Raw genomic sequence first — 22,065 nt, forward strand, 5'->3', positions numbered from 1 at the left:
AGGATAATGATTGAGCTTATTTTCATCAGACAGTAAATGTTACATCTGATTTACAAAAAAAGATGAACATAGTTTTTACAGAGGAAAAAACTGTAAGAAAAGTAATAATAGAGATATAATGTACATTCTATACCATGAATATACCAAACATACAGGAAGAATATATATTGACAGAATATCAAGAATACCAACGGAAGAGATTCAGTAAATCTGGAGCAGGTACCAAAAAACCTTTATTTTAATGGAACTCCATAGGTTAAGTCTGATGCACATCCTCATTTAAAAACCACTGGCCTTGAAGATGCTAGATTCAAATTAATAAGAAGGTTGTGGTCAAGAAACAGTTTAAAATAGTAAATTAAATCATAACTGATAATGCTATACTGCTATTGCCTAATATTCTCAGGTAAAGAATCACCAGGACTCTGAAAAATAGAAACATATTGGAGACCAAGGGCCTTGAGAAATCTCTAGGTACTTCCCATTTAGCATACAATTTTGAAATTTTTATGTTAATAACATTTTTCCCATACAAATTTAACCTGGAGAAGGCTGAGTATCTTCTGATTAGATAACCCTTCCCATGCGTCTCATCAATAGTAACATTGAATAAACATAATAGTTTCTAGCATCTTTCTCTAAGGTGAAAGAATAAGTTTTTGATTGTCCAGGGGCCTGGTGGAAAATATATCCTGAAAGTTATTTTATTTCATTTTATATTTAGGAGTCAATCTTAGGAAGGAAACAAAATCAAAAGTCAGGAGATTTGGATACTTAAAATAGGAGAGTTGGTGAAAAGAAACAATATTTGGTTATTCATATGAAAGGAACAATAAAGCATTTAAAAATAAACAGAAGTAATATGACTATCAAGAACATTAGCTCTTTCATAAGTGAGGACGCTTTGTTTTCTTAAATAATCAAGGACATGATAAAGTCAATACAAAGCACAGAAAATTATTCTGGTTAAACATGAAATCTTTTTTATCTAGGCAGATTACATAGAATAATCCTTCATATTGTAGGTGAAGGAAATAAACAGTAAACCGTGTCTTGTACTACACTAGGCCCTGGAAATACAAAATAAATATGACATACTCTAAACCATCCAAGATTTTACAATCTAGGTAAGGAAACATATATGATTTTTTAAGTGAAAAAAAATGTGACAGAGATTGCTAGCTGTCTATCACATACCGTTCTCCCCATTCTTTCTAAATGATAAAATGTGGTTTTGTTGGGGGGTGGCTATGTACCCAAATGTGAAAGAATGTTAATTTCTCAGCCTTCCTTTCAGATAGGGGTGCCCATGTGACTAAATATAGGTCAATGGTACGTAGGTGGAAGTTGTTGGGTGGGGCTTCCTAGAAAGCTTCATAATTTTGTCCATGTGTATGTGTATGTGCACATACATGCACTGGGGTGGGGGAGGAAGAGTGATGATGCTTATGAAGTTGCTAAGCTGGGAGGCATTACCTTTTTACTCATTCTTGCCTAGGACACGGGTGTGATGGCTGGAACTACAGCAACCATATTGTTACACTGAGGAAACTTTGAGTTAGGAAGGCAGAGCTTGAGCTTGGAAAACAAAGCAAAAAGATGAAAGGAGCTGCTGTAACAATATTGAACTGCCTACCTTCGGATTTCTTTTATGTGATAGAAAAATAATGGGTTTCTTAATGACAGGCAAACACAATGGCTAAGTGATGAAACATATAATTATAATATAGTAAGATGTAAGGTCTAAAAGAGGTATGTATAAAGACCTATGAGTGCACATTTAAGGAAAGGATGAATTCTGCATAGGAAAAAGGAGACTGGGAACGTCTTCACAGAGGAGGTGACATTTGGCCTGGGATTTTAGAATATGAGTATCTGTCAACTAGGCCAGGAAAGATGGGCATTTTGGATCAAACAGTGACACTGAAATTTCATATAATTTCTTTGGTGAAACTGGTGAATGTTGAAAGATAGATGAAGGACTTAGAAAATGTTTTTTATTAGAAATTGATGATGTGATATTAATCATGTACAATCATGTAAACCCTTAAGGGTTGGTGGCCAGAAAATTTTTGAGAAATACCAACAGAGGGTACTATTGTAATAAAATATACATATATGCCCTCATATAATTTTCTTATTATTTCTGAAAAGGAAATAAGATATATTATTGCCCTGTAATTCTATCCATTCCAATGTTTTAGCACTTAAAAAATTTTAATCAGTAATTCTCCATTCTTCAATTGCTCTTACCAAGACTTCATTTAACCATTATTACAAGTTAGGAAGGTCATCTCTCCTCTTCAGTATACCTGTGTTGTGCAAGTTAAAATAGTATTCTTTCCTATGCTATACTGAAAACCTTGTACAGAACTAAAATATTACATAAGACCTATAAACATTGAGATTTATTTGACTAATGTGGAAAGGGCTTTTCAGAAACAACCAATATTTCTCAGATTAGTATAAATTTTTAAATAATGATATTCTATTCTTATGAAATAGGAAATGCTTATTTCAGTTACCAAATCAAAAACAAACACTTAAAAGACCCTCCATTATCTGACTTTTTTCAAGGGAGCATACAATCAATATATTTTGCTAAATAACAAATAAAAAGGAACTGAAATAAATAATAATGTAACATACAAATAAATACATGTAAATAAATAAAAATAATAAATAAAAAAAGGAATTAGTGACGAGAGGTCACACTAAAAGGAATATATTCAAATATACACAGAAATAAGTTTTCAGATATGTTTCGGTCTTAATTTAGATGGAAGTTAATTGAGAGGATAATCCCAGTGAAAAGAATTGCCTTGGCTCTTTTATTTTAAGCCAGAAGAGTGGATTTAGTTAACTGTTTTGGTATGGGTGGCTTTACAAAGGATATATAATAGGATTTATGTGTTGGAGGAAAAAACTGAATGTGATGCGAGAAGTTAAGGATTTTGTATGTCTGTAAATGTAATTTTAAAAATCTGGTCATTTTCAACCTGAACCCTTTTTCAGCTGAACCCTACTCAACCAATACCTATATACTTCTACAATATTATGATCAAGGTTCATAATAATGACCCCAATATGTCTTCTGAGTCATAGCAGAATTATTAAATTAGGATATATTTTTATTATTTGCAAAGTGGTAATCTGGTCTGTTTTTTTAACACTTCTAGATTAATCAGAGCATCCTTATCGGGTATCCAACCTTGGGCTTGTTCTTTGGCCATCTTCAGTAACAGTTTACAGTTAACAGAAATGAAACAACCAACAACTGATAAATTTAAGATGCGTGTTATTAGAGCAAGAATATCTATCACAAAATAATTACAATCTAACCGAATTTTTAAGGAATGTCAAGTAGCTTTTTCTAACAATTATAAGATTTTTTTTCAGATTCTGTATTGGCAAAGAACTACAATGAAGCATGAACGAATTTACTTTCATTTCTAATTTCAGAGAATGTAGTCTGTTAATGTCAGCAAGACAAGAGATGTTATGAATAGGCTGAGCCTCATTTGCATTTGTTAGGTCATATATCCAAGTTTAATTTGAGGGTCCCTATCTAGTTGCACCTTAACTCACCCCTGGCTTCCCCAGAGATGCTTATGACTGTTCTGCCTACAATGGGGGGCCTACAGAGGGCCTTGCTTGCTTAGTCCTCTGATAAACATGAGATAAAAATAAGTCTTAGGAAAGGAAACCCTCCTACACTGTTGGTGGGAATGTAAATTGGTACAGCCACTATGGAAAACAGTATAGAGTTTCCTCAAAAAACTAAAAATAGAGCTGCCATATGATCTAGCAATCCCACTCCTGGGCATATATGCAGAGAAAACTCTAATTTGAAAAGATACATGCACCCCAATGTTCATACCAGCACTACTTACAATAGCCAAGACATGGAAGCAACCTAATTGTCCATTGACAGATGAATGGATAAAGATGTGGTGTACATATACACAGTGGAATATTACTCAGCCATAAAAAATAATGAAATAATGCCATTTGCAGCAACATGGATAGAACTAGAGATTATCATACTAAGTGAAGTCAGACAGAGAAAGACAAATATATGATATGAGCTGTATGTGGAATCTAAAAAATGATACAAATGAACTTACAAAACAGAGAGAGACTCAAAGACATAGAAAACAAACTTATGGTTACCAAAGGGAAAGGGGGTTGGGGAGGGATAAATTAGGAACTTGGCATTAGCAGATACAAACTATTAGATATAAAATGGATAAACAACAAGGTCCTACTGTATAGCACAGGGAACTATATTCAATATCCTGTAATAAGCCATAATGGAAAATAATATGAAAAAGAATATCTATCTATCTATCTATCTATCTATCTATCTATCTATATATATATATATATATATATATATCTGAATCACTTTGCTGTATACCAAACTAACACAACATTGTGAATCAATTATACTTCAGTTAAAAAAAAGTCTTAGGGAGGGTTGCCTGAAGCAGAGCCTGAGACTGAGGTGTGGGGAGGGGGGGTTTCTTCATGTGATTTATCAGGGGAGTGCTCTCAAGTGCAGGGGAGTGAAGGAAGCAGGATACGGCAGGGGGAAAAAACTTAAGCCAGCTGGAAACCAGCTTCAACCTGACCCTACAAGGAGTGCTGGGATAGGTTTTGCACCACAAAATTGGTCTACCTTGAGGCAAAGTCTGGCATTATGTACTCTCATCAGTCATTGACTGCAGGTTGCAGGGGTGTATGGAGAGTAGAAGTCTTGTAGAGTACTGAAGCTCTTATTCTGCAGAGTGCAATTATCCAGAAAAGGAAGCAGGTGTAGTTAGCTGCTAACACCCACAGCTGCTGGGGGTGCGTCCATCTGCCTTGCAAAGGGGGCCCTGAACTGGGCACCAGCAGTGTGTGTACACTATAGAAACACTGTCATATGTGTATTAGGACCCCAGATCAGCCCTTAAGAAACATATAACTGAAAAATACCACAGAAAGCACTGCAGAACTTGAATACGAACTATGTATGACACTTTCTAAAATTATGTTATGAGAAAAACTGGGATGAGATGATGGGAAGAACACATCTCCCTTTCTAACATTGGGTTTAGGAATATCCTCTCCCCTTACCTACTCTCTTTGCTAAGCAATAGCAGCTGGTGGTGGCTTCTGTGATCAGGGCAAGATGCCCAGCAGTGAAAGAACAGGGTTGGTTGGGAGAATATAAAGCAGATGAAGTCTCTGGAATGGGGATATGTGGTTTAGGGTGAAAGGAGCTGTAAGGGCAGGGTCTCTTGTTTGTGTCTGAGATCTGCACCCAACCTCTCTGCTTTATTTCTACTGGCCCTAGAGACACCCTTGTCTGCTTGTTTTCCGTCAACACTTTTGCTTTGCACCAGGCCTCTGGAACTGGACTTCTCTCAGCTTTACCCTTATGCTGACATTTTCTAATAGTTTTACACTAGAAATAATGGAGGAAATTAAGTTAAAAGCTTTCTCATGCTATCTCTCCTTTTTCTTTATAAACTTAGCCACTTTTAAAAAAATTTTGATTGGAGTATAGTTGACTCACAATGTGTGCCAGAGTGACGGCCTATATGGGAGAAGAATCTAAACTTAGCCACTTTAAGTAGAAAACCAAGCCCAGACACGTGTGCTATTGTTGGGTGTTGTGAAGAAAAAATGGCAACTTGATTCTTCTTCAATTCAAGCCCAGAGGCTTTCCTGGGTGTGCAGGGTAATGAGTTCTGAAATGCCATAAAGGAGTAAAGAAGGTCAGGGAGCTACAAAAGTGGTACAGGAATGGGGACAAAGCAGTACTTCGTTTACCTTCAGCAAATTTGGTGACTTACCTTCTTCTCCTTCCCCAGTCCCTTTATCATCACCAGGCTTTCTCCTGAAAAAAAACATTGTGGGTGGCCTGAGAATAAGTTGGGAGGTGGGAGTGGGTAGGTTTGGAGGAAGAGTAACAAGACCCTGGGTACTGTAGGCTCTGAGGGAAAGGAAGGTATTCCGTTTTTGTTTTTATCTGGGAAAGAGGAGATGTCCCTGTGCTCTTGGGCTGAGGTAGAAATACCGTATTCTACCTGCTGCTAATGTGGAAATTACTACCACTTTATCTGGAGTCAGAATAGTATATTAAAGAGTCTCTTGGTGCTGTCTTAAAACAAGCAAACTCTTTTATAAAATCCAAGTTTTAGAGACTGATGGGGTGAGTTGCGGGTCCTGCACCTTTTATCTCCGGTGGCCTTAGGCAGTATGGGCAGTAATGGGGCCTGTGTGGCACAATAGGGCACAATAATTGAGCTCACTCGGACTTGCTATTTTAGTCATCTTTGCTGTCAGCCTTTAAAGGAGAGACCCTTGCTTTATTGTCTGCTGTCCCTTCTGTCTCTGAAGAGAACCTAGCCTTCTTGACCTGCATGGATATTGAGACAACTCTTAGGGAAAAGAAGAGCACGCAAAAAGAATTTACGGCCGTTTTCTCAGTGATATTTGAGAAGGGCCAAGACATCTCTGAGTTTAAGTCTCGGCTCTATTTGTTATTAGCTCTGTGACCGTGGGCAAGTTATTGAGTTATCTGCTATCTCACTGGCCTGAATTTTCTTTTTTTTTTAAGATATATGAACCCTTATGTTCTTTTTAAAAATTTTATTTATTTATTTATTTATTTTTGGCTGCGTTTAGTCCGTGTTGCTGCACGTGGGCTTTCTTCAGCTGCAGCGAGAGGGGGCTACTCTTCATTGCAGTGCACGGGCTTCTCATTGCAGTGGCTTCTCTTGTTGTGGAGCATGGGCTGTAGGTGCACGGGCTTCAGTAGTTGTGGCACACGGGCTCAGTAGGTGCGGCACGCAGGCTCAGTAGTTGTGGCGCACGGGCTTAGTTATTCCGCGGCATGTGGGATCTTCCCGGACCAGGGCTCGAAACCGTGTCCCCTGCATTGGCAGGTGGATTCTTAGCCACTGCATCACCAGGGAAGCTCCTGGCCTGAATTTTCTTAGCTGCTTAGAAAAACAAAGAGGAGGCGAGAGAAGGATAGTACTTACAACTACTGCCAATGATCATGAGGATTAAACAAAACAACAAAAATGGGTGTAAAGCACTTAACATAGTACCTGGTCCACAGACGCTCAAACGTTAACCATGATTGCCGTTCATTATTTATCAGCGAGAAGGTCTTAGCTGAGAAGACATATGCATTAACGTCAATAATTATAATTTCTATTTCAATATACCACTTAACTCTGTGCTAGGCAATGTTTTAGGTGCTGCTTGCATGTGACTTTTAAAATTCTCACTACAACCTACTATCATACCCATTCTACAGATGAGGAAGCCAAGGAATAGCGTGCTTAAATCCCTTGCCCAAGATTCCATGGTTGCGTAGTGGTAGAATGGAGATTCAAACCCAGAAAGTCAGGTTTAAAAAGCCTGTGCCCTTAACCATTGACGTATGCAGTTAAATAATCAGTCAAGAACCAAAAGGAGATGGGGAATGGAGGGTAGAAAACGCACAGGTTCAAGGTGAACAGTTAGAAACAGGAAATTGAGAGGTTTGGTAGGTCTGGAAATTAAACACATCATTATAATCAGTTCATGTTGTCAACTTAACAAGTTAAGCTCCTATTTTAAAAATGAGTTAGTAAGCTTACAAGTCAACTTACAAGCAAGTTGACAAAATCTTCAATAGATAACTATAACTAAGGGACAGGCCCGGTCTTTTATGTATTTTACCAATTAAGTGTCCCGAATCTCCACGAAGCAATGGGCGTGCCAGGGGGCGTCGATGGGCCAATGAACATAGACGTGAAGGGGTTAATACCGTAGTTTGGGGGTGGACCGAGCGGAGGTGAAGAGGATTGTGGGAGCTCCGTTGTACGTCGCCCCAGGGCTCCTGGGAAATATTCAGTGCGCGTCTCTATTATGACCGACCCCAAGTAAGGGCCATCGGTAGGCTGGGTCTGGCCACTACCGGCGCAGCTGCTCTCGGAGGCCGCAAGGCATGGGCCGTCGGCCGCCACCGGGAGGGCGGACGAGGCGGAGGTTTGTAGCACTTGTTTTGGGCTGAAGGCGTAGGCATGTCCTGCCTCCAGTCGCGCTGGGACAGGGGAACGGAAGTGAGAGGGGGTGAGGAGAAGGGGGAACTGACAGAGTGAAGGACCCGGCGGCGAAAATTGAGGGCGTGGGTGTCGGAAGGGGGCGTGTAACTAGGTTACGTAGGTATTGAGTTGTGTGAATCTTTTGGGAAGTATTTGGGGGTGGGAGAGGTGGCGAATAGACAAATGGAGGGTAAAACCAGCAGGGTGAAAACGTGTTGTTGGCGGGACACCAGCACATATGAATCGTACCTATATGGCATGATTTTATTGGGCTCCTGGTTTCAGATTCTACTTTTGATGGGTTGACTCCCTTTAACAAATTACCAAGTACTTGCTCTGTGCTGGGTACTGTACTAGAAGTTCTGTATGAGGAAAGGAATTAGCCTTTATCCTCGACACTTACAGCCTGTCAGTTACCGTATGCATTTGGAGACAGGCAATTACAATACAAGGAGATAGAGATACCCCAAGTGTTTTGATAACCTACTGGGTGCCACAGACTCCCCTGAGGTTGCCATCTGGGATGATCTTTGATGTGGTGATTTGACATATATTTTAAAGATAAAATAAGCAGGGCAAAACTATGTGCAATTTTCTCTAAGCATGTTGCCTCTCTGTTTAGCTCAGGTGCAGCTACCTGGAGGACTGAGTAGCACTTAAGGCCCAAACTCGTTTATTCCTGGTGAGAGCATTTGTCCATCACAGTGGCACTTCCAGGACCCCTGCTGTAGAGTCACTCTTAACTTGAGATCAAGGCCTCCCCTTGCACACATAGCCTGCAAGCTCTGGGTAGGACCAGAGTGCAGAACTCAAGGGCTCTCTGCCTTAACCATATGAAACACTTCTGTGCCAGCTCTTTGGTTTTCTAGCATACTCAGTTCATGGCAGGGAATTGTGAATTTACCTGGAATCCTAAGCAATATTTTTAAAAGTTTGGATCATCAAACCTGCTGCTTTGTTTACCAGAGAAAAAACAGTATAGCAGACAGTCCAAGTCAATGGTTCTCAAACTTTCCTGTGCATCAGAATCAGCTGGGGGGCTTGTTAAAACACAGATTACTGGATTCCACCAAAGAGTTGCTGATTCAGTGGGTCTGGGGTAGCCCTCCAAATTTACATTTCTAGCAAGTTTCCAGGAGATGCTGATACTGCTGTTCCTGGGACCACACTTGGAGAAGTACTGGTCTAAACAGAACTGAGATTAGTAAACCAGAAAGGACATCTCTAGGGAAGACTGGGCACACTTCTAAAGGTTAGACAAGTCTGAAATAAGTCATGGTAGATATGAAATAAAACGGATGTGTTTTTGTTGTTCATTTGTATGTTTTGAATGGAAGAGCAAAGATGAATCTTCCTGCACTAAACAAAGTAAGGTTTGCATCAGCTTTTTCTTCACTCATGGGGTTCAGAGTTCCTTAAATTGTTTAAAAAACAAAGTAGTTATTTCCTTTTCAGATCCCTTTCTGAGTTATATTCAAGTAGCTAGTTATTTACAGAACTCACACCCCTGCTTGTGTCATCACCCCCCCCCAAAAGTGAGGTGTTCTAACTTCTGGTAATTAATTATGTTTGAAGTTGAAAAATGAAAAGACAGTTGGGACAATCTAATCAACACAAAGATTTGTATAAGCAGCCAGAATTGCGATGGTGTGATAAGTAGTTTTATTTATTTTTTCACCCTCAATGAAACCCCTTCCTCTTCAGAAGAAATAATCAGTTTATTCACTTTAAAGCACAGAAGGGACCAGAATTCTTACTGTGCCAGAGATTAACTTGAAACCTGCCTTGAGGGATTGACCTAAACAGCCTACTGGAGGGTGGCAGTCCCCAGTTTTACCTACCCTCCATACCCTCTCATGAGCCTGAAAAAGGCCAGGACAGATTTTTAGAAATGTCACTAATTCTAGACCTGTCAGTGTTGGATCCCAGATTTCCCCAAAGGCCAGTTACAAAACCAAACCAAACCCCCAAACCAAACATGCAGACACACATAAAACACACAGAAAAGTCCAAATCTATTGTGAGCCCCTTTTCAGGGGCCAGCAAGATGCTAGGATGACCAGTGCCCTGGATGTTTCAGAAATCTAAGGGTCTGTCATATCCACATTGCAAGGGAGTCAGCAGGACACTGTAGGGGAAGAAAAAGTTTTCCTTTACTCTCTTAGGGTCCCTGGCTGGGTCTGAAAATTAAACTGACAAAGACAGATTAACAAGAGAGAAGCATACGAATGTATTTAATGTAAGTTTTCCATGACACAGGAGCTGGCATAGGGAAATGAAGACCCAGAGAAACAGAGCTGAGTATTTTATGCTAGGTTTGACGAAGATTGGGAAGTCTTGGAGAAATATGACAAATTAAGGAGTATGAGGGAAGTGTAGTAAACTGGGGGAGACTTAAAAAGTCCTGTTTGTTAGGATTTTCCTCTGCATCCCTTTGTATTTGGAGATGAAGATTCTCCTTTTCTCTGGATATAGGGAGGGAACCTCCCTATATCCAGGTTTTATGGGTTTTATGACCTGTCTCAAGGGAGAAGAGGGGCAGGAGGTCAAGTGTCCTTCTTGTTTCTGCCATTTACTGAAATTCCTTCAGCTTTAAAATATTCAGTGTGCCACGGTGCCATATTTTGGGGTAGTGTGTTCTGAACCTTGTCGGCAGACACACACACGACTTTTGAATATCAATTAAATTTCACTTAATGGTTGATGAGCCTTTCAGTTATACTCCTCCCCTCCTCACCAGTCCTCATCTCTGCCTAATTCGCACGTAGTCTTACAGACAGTATAATTTTCTATGAAATATGAGGAGATAAAAAGGAATAAAATAAACCTATTATTTTGAACTACGTATCACGGTGTCCTAAGTGATTCCTAAGTAGGAATGATTTAATTTTGTTGCTTGAACACTCAATAGCTTATGGACCCTGTGAGCAGACAGATGGATGCTGAAGAGAATTTGGGGCCGTCTGTGTCAGAGTAGCAAACACATGATTACTCCAGAATTCAGATTCAGACAGGATTGTTTGCAGTCCAGATTTCTTGCTTGTTACAGCTGATCCCCTAAACGACTTTAAATCAATATGTATCTCTCACCTGAAGTGGAGTGGGGTTTTAGGTCTGGCACTTAAAAACAAGGATATGGATGTCATTGTTTTGTTTGGAATGTTCTTTCTGAGGATGAGAGTTCTTACATCAAGTGAGTGGGAACTATAAAGTAGAGGGGAGAAGGGTAATTATCATAATTAATATCACATTTCTTTGCAAAATAAGATTAGAGAAAAATGAAGAACTCACTAGGAGGAAGAGGAGGCAGAAGTATATTCTAGAATCTGGAATCTGCAACTGATGAGCCACTTTCTGGGTGTATAACTTATTGCTTTTCCCACAATAGAGGCCTAAACACCCATGTGCCTGCAGCCAGGTTCCCCTTAGGTCCTGTGATCTGTTGGGGACAGGGTAGCTATTGCTGCTATTTATCATGATAAGTTTTCTGCACTTGATAAGGTGATGAAGAAACCCTGATAACCTAATCTCATATAAATATGTTTGTTTTTTTTTTTTTTTTGTGATATGCGGGCCTCTCACTGTTGTGGCCTCTCCCGTTGCGAAGCACAGGCTCTGGACGCGCAGGCTCAGCGGCCATGGCTCACGGGCCCAGCCGCTCCGCGGCATGTGGGATCTTCCCGGACCGGGGCACGAACCTGTGTCCCCTGCATCGGCAGGCAGATTCTCAACCACTGCGCCACCAGGGAAGCCCTAAATATGTATGTTTTAAAACTACGGAAGCATTTTAATAGCCTCTGGAGATCCAAGGAATTCATATAATTGTCTTCCAAAACTGCAGGTAAATGAGCCAAATCCAAAGTCTTACTGAAAGCTGGAGTTCAGGAGATCAGAAATGGCCTTGCCAGAAATGTGTTTTCTAATTTCAAGGTCCTTAGAGGAGTTCCAGTGCCCTGCAGCCAAAGTCCACCAGGAACATATCTATGGTTTAACAAGTCAGGTTGATTAGTTAGTGAGTTGAGGGAGAACACACACCACAGGGAACTGGGTAAACGTTTCAGAGGGTGTTAGAAAGGACTTATTATAGGATTTGGACTTGTGTTAGGTGATTTGGGGGAGGATTTAAAGAAGCGAGGCTTTGCTCTGGGTTGGATTTTGTTAGGCAGTAACAGACTGTACATAGGGGTAATTCCATGATTGGGTATCTTAATGAATCTTATCTAGGAGGATAGACTAGAAGGAGGCTAATTGGTAAAGTAGCAGCTATGAGCCAGGATAGGAGGACGTCTGCTTGTTTTGTGGTTCGGTCAAAGTTCATGTTTTGTCTCTTTTCAGACATGATTATGCAGTAGTCTTGCTTTTGTCACAGAATGGCCATGTCTGATGTGGATGGTCTGTGAAATTGGTTACACTCATCAGGAGAACAACAAGGCCTAGCTGTGAGGACCAGGACAGCTCCCATATGTCAGTGGCTGCTTTTCTCAGAGTGATCAGTGCCAGGTCCTGCAGCCTGTAGGAGACCAAATTCCCTTTCTGCCAGGAGCCATATATAGCAGAGAAATGGTTAGATGTGTTGAACAGGAAAGATTGAGGGCTGGGTGTGGATGAAAGCATCTGGTTACCCTCTAACAGAACTTAGGAGCCTCAGTGAGAAATAGCAGTCTCCTGAGATTGTTTCCCTTTAAAAAAATCATAAGAGTATACTTAAGCAAGGTAAGTGGATGGGAGAATATAGCAGATTGTATTTTTCAAAGATGGCCAGAACAGTACCTATCATCCCATGCTCTCTTCTATAATGTGACCTTGCCACCCTTCCATTGAGAAGTTGGGTTGATGTCCCCTCTGCTTTGAATCTAGGCAAACTTTGATTGTCTAAATCAATAGAATAGAGAGAAATGAGACTCTGTGACTTCTGAGGCTAGGCCATAAGAGGCAATGTGGCTTGTGCCTTATCTGCAGGGACATTGACCTTTAGAGTCCTGAGCTGCCATATAAGAAGTCTGACTACCCTGAGACTGCCATGCTTTGAGAAAGCCCAAGTTCCTAGTGAGGCCACCTACAGGTCCTCTGGTCAGCAGTCCCAGCTGATAGCAAACATCAACCAGGAGACCTGTTAATGAAGACACCTCTAGATGATTAAATCCCCCAGCTGTTGAGTCTTCCCAGCTGAGGCTCCGGACATCATGGAGTAGAAGCAAGACATCCCTGCTGTATCCTGAGTTCCTGAACAGATTCCGAGAACAAAATAAAATGATTGTTTTGCACCATTGAGTTTTGGATTGGTTTAGCACAAAGCAATAGTAACCCCAACAGAGGTAGAAATGTTGGTTAACACCAAAGAAATGGAGTGAAAGGAGCAAGGAAGACAAGTAATTGTAAGAGGAGAAACAGGCTAGGGACAGAGCATTTCGCTTTGCTGTTGGTCCTGCTGCTGAGCTTTTTGATTCCAGAGTGGACAGAAGAGGGAAGAATGGAAAGGGAAGTTATTCAGTACACTAAATGAAACTTCTGTAGATAATTGTACCTCCTTCTAAAATAAGATCTGGAAATATTTAGGTATTTCTTTAATTGAACATCTTGATTAACAGAAGTATGTGGGTGGTTTTTTTTTATTTTTTCCATAAGGAAACAAGTAGTGACCCTAATTAATATTATTTAGTAACCAGAGGGTGAGGGACGATGCTCTCCTCTATATCATTGTCTGAGGTTGGAGGAAATCACAGTGTTATTTCCAATGACATGTGCAGAAGTTTTATTCTTTTAATCTGGCAGAATATGGCTCACTTTTAAAGCCTCCATATGTGTCTATATTTTACACACACGAATAGCTCTTGCTGGGTAAGTCATTCAATCTGTAAGTTAGAAGTCCTAGTACTATTATTGGAATTGTGTAATCGGTGATCCCTCAAAAGATATTGGTTATAAATGTTGAGTACAACCACCAACTGACCTCATGGTTATGGGCCAAGTACAGAATGTCTCAGTCTCTTGTTTCCTTGTAAAAATTCATGTGAATTTGGTGTTTGGCTCTTTCAATATGTTCCAGCCACACTGAACTCCCCCAGTTGAACCTTGATCACCCCTCTCCTACTGCTGGTTCTGCTTATTCCCTCTACATTCTTCCTTGAAAAGTATTCCTGTCTGTTCACACATATCCTAATCTTTTCCAACACTCAAGGCCTAAAGTCAGTGAGCGCCACTTGTTTGGAAATCTAGGTCTCGTGTTCTCCTCTTCATAACCTTTCCTTGTTTCTCTTTTCTGCCACCTTCAGTTTGCATTATAGTTATCTGGGCATGTGTCTGGTCCTCTTACCAGTCTGTGAGCTCCTGGAAAACAGAATCTATATTAGATTGATTTGGGGGTTCCCCACAGCTCCAAGAGGGATGTTTTGTTCATCTTTAGGATCTGCAGAGAGGACACCTGAGCCTGGAGATGCTAATGAAGATCATATATCCAATCAGTGGCAGAGCTAGGGCCAGAACCCAGGTCTCCTAATTCACACCTTGATGTTTTCCACTAGATGAAGGAGAAGAGGAAGCGGGGGAGAGGAAAAGCAGGAGGAAGTAGAATGCTTCATGAGCGCAAACCTTTGGTATCTGTTTCATTCACTACTGCATTCCCCAGTGCCTAGAGCAGTGCCTGGCACATAGTAGGCACTCAGTAAATATTTACTGAAATAATAAGCAATTGGGGTAAATAGGCATTTATGTACAGGGATGATAACAATGACCTTAGGGGGCATGGGTATAGTTTACTTATCACAATTTCTTATCTCATGCATTGCTTTGATGCATGAAAGGAGAAACACAAAGCCAGAAAACCCCAGATTTTCCTGCACTTGTTATTTTTCCACCGCTCTCTTGCACCACTTATCTTTCCCTGGTAGCAATTCTGGGACTCTGAGACAGCTCCCACTGAACTCTTGCATTAATGTTCTGATAAAAATATGATGTGCTGGGCACAAAATGTCATTTTATGTAAAAACCTTGGGAAAGTTACTATTTCTTTAAAAGAAAAAAAAAGCAGAGCCCATTGCTAATGGCTGCCTTTTATTGGCCTTGCTGGGGGCATCACAGTGGGACAATGTGGCTGGGGTCTAGGGTTACCCAAGAGGTCCTGCTCTCTCAGTAGAGCTGACCCCAGGTAATGGAGGCCATAGGTGTGGCTGAAAAACAGGAAATACGATGGATAAAACCATATAGTTTTTAGCCCCTATACTTCCTGGCCTGTGGTCATCATCCCGATAACTCCTACCTCAAATCTCACTAAGGAAAATCCCATATGCCCTCCCTTCCCAATCTGAATTCTTCCTCCTTTGGCATAATGATCTTTTGTTTCCTTGCCTTTGCTTATTCGGTTCTGAAAAAGGTCTCTTTTCCTTAGCTCTACTCCAATCTTTCTTCTTCCTGATTCCCACACCCAGAGCCAAAGTGATTTTGACTAAATTTATATAGGAAAAGCGTCTCCTTGTCTGTGGTACCTGAAGGTACAGTTTTTAAGATTTAAAATCTGGGACAGTGGGAGTGGGAGATGCACTTTGGCCTCAGTCTAGTCCTAAGCCACATGGTTTATAGAAACCCCTCCATCTGAGGAGTTAAGGGAGCTTGCCCAGATGAAGAGCACAGACTCCAGAGGAAGACTGCCTGTGTTGCAGCTGGGGCTCCACACCCCATAGGCTTTGATGACTCTGGGCAAGGTATTAAACCTCTCTGTATTGTAGTTTTCTTATTTGTAAAATAGAGAGTTGTTAGGGGGATTTGCAGAGTTAATATAGGTGAAGCACTTAGGATGGTCCCTGGCCAAACAGTAAGTGCTGTTTATTTTATTCTTTTTTTGTATTAGAGTATAGTTGATTTACAATGTTGTGTTAGTTTCAAGTGTACAGAAAAGTAATTCAGTTATACATATATCCATTCTTTTTCAGGTTCTTTTCCCATATAGGTTATTACAGAATATTGAGTAGAGCTCCCTGTGCTATACAGTAGGTCCTTGTTGATTATGTATTTTATATATAGTGGTGCGTATATGTTAATCCCAAACTCCTAATATATCCTTCCCCCACCTTTCCCTTTTGGTAACCATAAGTTTGTTTTCGAAGTCTGTGAGTCTGTTTCTGTTTTGTTTTGGGTTGTTTGTTTGTTTGGTTGGTTTTGGCTGCGCAGTGCGGCCTGCAGGATCTTAGTTCCCCAACCAGCGATCGAACCTGTGCCCACTGCAGTGGAAGCATGGAGTCCTAACCACTGGACCACCAGGGAATTCCCTGTTTCTGTTTTGTAAGTAAGTTCATTTTTTTTTTTAGATTCCACATATAAGTGATATCATATGATATTTGTCTTTCTCTATCTGACTTCACTTAGTATGATAATGTCTAGATTCATCCATGTTTAAACAGTAAGTGCTGTTTAAATGTTAGGTGTTATATCTGTCATTATTATTATTCTTAAAATTATTAAAACAGACCCTTGTGTGTATATGCCATCAGAAGCCTAAGGGGAGACGTGAGTGGCACCCCACATACATAATAAATAGGTGTTAGAGAAGCCAAACATGCTGAACAGACCCAAAGAATTAAGGAACCATATCTAAGAGAGTGTTTTCAGGAGTTTTATTTTGTTTGTTTTAATCTTTTACTAAAAACAAATCTCAGTTACAAGCCATCGCTTGTGCTTTTGGAATCATGTCTAAGACACAAATGCCTAATCTAAGATTGGGAAGATTGACACCTATGTTTTCCTCTAGTTTCATATTTTAATCTCTTACATTTAGGTCTTTGATCAATTTTGAGTTACTTTTTGCATATAATGTGAAGTAGGAGTCCAACTTCATTCTTTTGCCTGTTAATATCTAGTTGTTCCAGCACCATCTGTTGAAAAGACTATTCTTTCTTATTGAATGATCTTGGCACCCTTGTTGAAAATAAAGGTCTGAGTTTATTTCTGGACTCTCAGTTCTATTCCACTGATCTGTATGTTAATCCTTCGCCAGTACCAGTCTTAATTACTATAGCTTTGGGGTAATTTTTGAAAGCATGAATTCTGAGTCCTATTACTTACTTCTTCCTTTTTTTCTTCAAGATTGTTTTGGCTGTTTGGACCCTTTGAATTTTCATGTGATTTTAGGATCATCTCATCCATTTCTGCAAGACAGCAAGGAATTTGATAGGGATTGCATTGAATCTGTAGAACAATTTATGGAGTATTGCCATATTAACAATATTAAGTCTTCTGATCCATGGGCACGGGATTGTTTGTATTTATTTAAACATTGTTTTGTAGTTTTCAGTATACATCTTGCACTTCTTTTGTTAAATTAGTTCCTAAGTAATTTTTATGCTATTATAAACGGAATTATTTTATTAATTTCCTGTTTGGAGTGTTCATCGCTACTGTATATAAATGTATTGGATTTTTGTATGTTGACCTGCAACCTTGCTGATTTTATTAATTATAATAGTATTTTTGTGAATCCTTTGGATTTTATATGTAAAATATCATGCCACCTACAAATACTTCTTCCTTTCCAGCATGGATGCTTTTTATATCTTTTTCTCCCTTCATTGCCCTGGTTAGAACCTCCAGCACAATGTGGAATAGAAGTGGCAAGAATGGAAATCCTTGTCTTGTTTCTGGTCTTATGATGTGTCTAGGTGTGAATTCCTTTGAGTTTATCTTGGAATTTGTTGAGCTTCATGGATGTATAGATTAATGTTTTTCATCACATTTGGAGAATTTCGGGCATATTTTCTTCAAATATACTTTCTGTCCCTTTCTCTTTCTCCTCTCCTTCTGGGGCTCATTATGTGTATGTTGGTATTCTCATAGGTCTCTGAAGCTCTGTGCATTTTTCTTCATTCTTTTTTCTTTCTGTTCCTCAGTCTCACCAATCTCAATTGACATGTCTTCAATTTTAATGATTCTTTTTTCTGCCAGCTCAAGTCTGCTGTTGAGCCCCTCCAGTGAATATTTTATTTATTGTACTTTTCAACTCCAGAATTTCTGTTTGGTTCTTTTAAATAATTTCTGTCTCTTTATTGATATTCTCTGTATGGTGAAACATCCTTATCATACCTTTAAGTCTCTGTACATGGTTTGATTTAATTAGTTATTTCAACATACTTATAATAGGTTATATGAAGCCTTTGTCTAGTAAGTCTAATGTCTCAGTTTCCTCAGGGACAGTTTCTATTGACTGATTTTTTTCCTGTATTTGGGCCTTCCTTCCTTCCTCTCTCCCTCCCTCCCTCCCTATCTCTCTCTCTTTCTTCTTTCTTTCTCTTTCTTTTTCTTTCTTTCTTTCTTTCTTTCTTTCTTTCTTTCTTTCTTTCTTTCTTTCTTTCTTTCTTTCTTTCTTTTGTGTGTCTCATATTTTTTGTTTAAAAATGGACATTTTGAATTCTGTGGCAACTCTGGAAATCACATTCACACTGCAAGGGTTTGTTGTTGTTGCTGTTTTTTGTTGTTGCTATTTGTTTAGTGTCTTTCGTGGACTAATTCTGTAAAGTCTGTATTTCCTGTTGTGTGTAGCCACGGAAGTCTTGCCCAGTTATATCACTGTGGCTTAGTTGTCAGCTAATAATTAGTCAGAGGTTTTCTAAAGTGTCTTGAATTAATAACCCTCTCACTTTTTGCAGAAAGGCTCTGTGTGTATTGTGGTACACTGTCAGTGCTCTGGTAAGCGGTTCACAATTATGCCTTAGCCTTCACTTCCTGTTTTCACAGACTCTCAAGGTTAGCCAGAGGTGAGACATGGGAGCCTTCTAATGTCTTTCCTGGGCATGTGCACAGCCCTTAATGTGTGTGTACTTTTAGGTCCTCAGGAATGTATTGTAGCTTTTCAAAGACCTTTTTGGACATCTCATTCTCCAGATCTTCCTTTTAAGTTTTTTGGTCAGTCTTTTGTTTTTCCCAACAGGTATCATGGCCTAGGCAGCTGTGATGTTAAACAATTGCCACTGATAATGTTTGGCAAATGCCCTGTAAATAGGGCTTTTCCCACTATCTCACGCCCTGCTGAATCATGTCAAATAACTACAAGCCATGGGAAAGAGGCTTTTTCAGGGAGCTGACAGATCAAATAGTCATAGTGCTCTGAGGATGGGAGTTTTTGAGGAGCTCCAGGCTGTTCTGCCCCAACCAGTGACTGTTAGGCAGCTGGCTTTCATGGCCTTTGACCATGGGTGTGAGGCTGCTGGTTTTCAAGGCTACCACTGAACAGGAGAGAGGGGATTGAAATAGGGCAAGTTAAAAGGCCCCAAAGATCAGTGTTCTTAGCAAGACTCAGTAGTTTTCTTGAATAAATGCTCCTCAGATTGTCTGCAAACTTTTGAATCATTTCCATAGTTCTGAAAAAGTTGATTTTAACACTTTTTTGCCAGTGTTCTCATTGCTGTTTTGCAAGAGTGGATCTTCAGAGGTTCTTACTGTGCCATTCTAAAAGCTCCTACTCATAGATTTTTATTCTGTTTAGGGTACAATCAGATCTCCATCTAAAATAACAATCTTGTGTGGATATTTCACAGTGGGTGAAAACTATGGGCAGCCAGTGAGATAATGTTGTTTTTTCCCTAACTAGGTTGTTTCTTTCTGTGCTCATAGGCATCTGAAAACCTGGAGATATGTTTCAGCCAAACTTCTCCAGAGATGGGCCACCAATTCCCCTTTACTGTTCACCGTATTCCCCAGAAAGTTTATTGGACTTAGACCTTTCCTTGAGAAGGAATTTGGGAGAGAATGATATTAAAAAGGGGGAAACAAACACTTACTGAATGAACCAATGAGTAGTGGGATGGAGAGATCAGGGAAGGCTTCCTGGAGGAGGCACGGATTTGATCTGATCCTGCAAGAATGGGTGCATGTTGGTTAGTTGAAGAAAATGTATGGTAAGTAGGAAAGCAGTTACATTTAATGCAACCAACTGAGATATCTGTAATTAATTCCCCTCACTGAGCCACTGTAAGAATATATCCCAGGCTTATCCCTGGGAGAAAGCCAGAGACTAGGCAATGATTAAAAAAACGGGGGTGGGGGGCGGGCTTCCCTGGTGGCGCAGTGGTTGAGAGTCCGCCTGCCGATGCAGGGGACATGGGTTCATGCCCCGGTCCGGGAAGATACCACATGCCACGGAGCGGCTAGGCCCGTGAGCCATGGCCACTGAGCCTGCGCGTACAGAGCCTGTGCTCCAGAATGGGAGAGGCCACAACAGTGAGAGGCCCGCATATCGAAAAAAAAATGGAGGAGGCAGTATATCATAATGGTCAAGAATTCTGGTTCTGGGGCTTCCCTGGTGGCGCAGTGGTTGAGAATCCGCCTGCCGATGCAGGGGACACGGGTTCGTGCCCCGGTCCGGGAAGATCCCACATGCCGCGGAACGGCTGGAACCGTGAGCCATGGCTGCTGGGCTTGTGCGTCCGGAGCCTGTGCTCCGCAACGGGAGAGGCCACAGCAGTGAGAGGCCCGCGTACCACCAAAAAAAAAAAAAAAAAAAAAAGAATTCTGGTTCTGATGTCAGACTGCTTAAGTTCAAATCCCAGACTTTCTGCTTATATGCTTATTAGCTGTATGATCCTGGGCAATTTAACCTCTCTGACCCTATTTATCTGTGAAATAGGGGTACCTTCCTGCCTCACAGATTTGGTGAGAAGATTAAATGGGATAATGCATCAATAGTGCAAAATACAATGCCTTGCACAGAGTAAGTGCTCACCAAAAGACATCCATATATTTTTTCTTCCAGTTTTGAGATATAATTGACATACACCGCTGTATAAACTTAATACAGTATAATGATTTGAGTTTTGTATATCATGAAGTGATTATCACAGTAAATTTAGTGAACATCCGTCATCTCATATAGGTACAGAATTAAAGAAATAGAAAAAAACAGTTTTCTTTGTGATGATAAGTAAATCTTAGGATTTACTCTCTTAACAACTTTCACATATAACATACAGCATTGTTAATTGTATTTATCACGTTGTACATTATATCCCTAAGACAGCCAGATTTTTAATCTGAGTCCAGCCACGAATTCAGATACCAGATGCACAAAGCTGGAAACCATGTCGGTATGGTCAGAATTGAAATTGTTTTTGAACGCTTCCTGCAATTGCTTTGTTTATTTCTGTTCAGTTCACCTTTAGAATTTGGTAGCATATTATTGAAAATGCCAGCATGTTTCCATATGTTAGGAAGAATTGTATGGAGTGTTTTTTGTTTATGTTTGAGAGACAGAACATTAAACAGGGCACTGCAATAGAGGCAGGGATCCTACAGAGAGAACCCCCAGGGCCTAGGTGAGATTCAGAGGGATGGAATCAAGTCCTTGATCAGCTTAACCTCCAGGGAGTAGGTTCTACTACCTGAGCTTTTCTCTCCTTGGGTTTCAGAGGTCCAAGGTTTTTATTTATTCGCTCATCAAACAGACACTGGGGAGGGTGGAGGCGCAGTGGTATTTTTTTTAACTAGAGCAGGGGCTCTGGACCCAGGTCAGGCTTGAATCTGAGCCCTAACATTTCCTAGCTCTGTGACCTTGGACAATTTGCCTAACCTTTCTGTGCCTCTGCAGGATAATATCTGTCTCATAGTATTACTGTAAGAGTTAAATGAGTTAATACATATGTACATAAAGGATTTAGACAAGTTCCTGGCATATAGTAAATGTTCAACAAATGTTAAATGTAACTAATTTTATAGTGGGTGTGAAGGTGATTATTTTAATTTTCTATTTATATGTTTAACTCTGTTTATATGCTCAATTAAACAGAATTCAACTGTTCACTCTTGTGTCTCCCATGCCTAGTAATTTTGTTAGGTGAATGAATGTTCACTGGTAAACAATCCTAATGCAGTGAGAGGTGCTATAACAGAGCTTGAGTACAAGGCACTTTGCAGGACATGAGGGATATGATATGTTATGCTCAACTTTGAGCAATTCAGGGAACATTTGGTTGAGAGGGGCTGTTCCCTTCTAGAATTT

General features: G+C 40.2%; 1 protein-coding gene and 1 long non-coding RNA gene across 2 annotated transcripts in view; one reads left to right on the top strand and one right to left on the bottom strand.

Annotated features, from left to right (window-relative positions):
- Positions 1-6,645: 6,645 nt before the first annotated feature.
- LOC131748296 (uncharacterized) lies at positions 6,646-7,804 on the bottom strand. The gene is made up of 3 exons (XR_009333033.2): positions 7,726-7,804; positions 7,107-7,173; positions 6,646-6,992 (listed from the first exon to the last, which is right to left on the bottom strand). It is a non-coding gene; the product is annotated as an uncharacterized lncRNA (long non-coding RNA).
- A 33-nt stretch (positions 7,805-7,837) lies between these two features.
- The window catches only part of SLC25A53 (solute carrier family 25 member 53), a 48,409-nt gene continuing 34,181 nt past the window's right edge, over positions 7,838-22,065 (top strand). The window contains exon 1 of the mRNA XM_067023446.1: positions 7,838-8,034. The gene's annotated coding sequence lies outside the window, so the exon portion shown is untranslated. The remainder of the gene's footprint in view (positions 8,035-22,065) is intronic.

The sequence above is a fragment of the Kogia breviceps genome, chromosome X, assembly GCF_026419965.1.
Source record: "Kogia breviceps isolate mKogBre1 chromosome X, mKogBre1 haplotype 1, whole genome shotgun sequence".
Taxonomy (NCBI): Eukaryota; Metazoa; Chordata; class Mammalia; order Artiodactyla; family Physeteridae; genus Kogia; species Kogia breviceps.